Below are 299 nucleotides of genomic sequence, written 5' to 3' on the forward strand. Positions count from 1 at the left end.
CGGCTACAGCGGGCCGGGATCGCGCCGGGCGGGCCTGCGTGGGTCTCGAGCGGCACCACGATACACCGTGAGGGGAACGCGGTCGCGGTCTTCCTTCCATTTAAAAGCCAAGCGTAAGAAGGCAAAAAGGCTGCTTACTGCGATGGACCTGGCAAGCCGGGAACTCCAGCAGCTCGTGGAGGTGCAGGTATCATCGTGGCAGGGCTCCTGCATCCTGCAAGATGCAGGGTGCAGTCGGGGCAGGTGTCCTGCTCCATCCTGAGAAGACCTGGACAGGAAGAGAAGCACAGGAGATGTTA

The sequence above is a fragment of the Meleagris gallopavo genome, chromosome 4 (genome assembly GCF_000146605.3).
Source record: "Meleagris gallopavo isolate NT-WF06-2002-E0010 breed Aviagen turkey brand Nicholas breeding stock chromosome 4, Turkey_5.1, whole genome shotgun sequence".
In the NCBI taxonomy this organism is placed as follows: domain Eukaryota; kingdom Metazoa; phylum Chordata; class Aves; order Galliformes; family Phasianidae; genus Meleagris; species Meleagris gallopavo.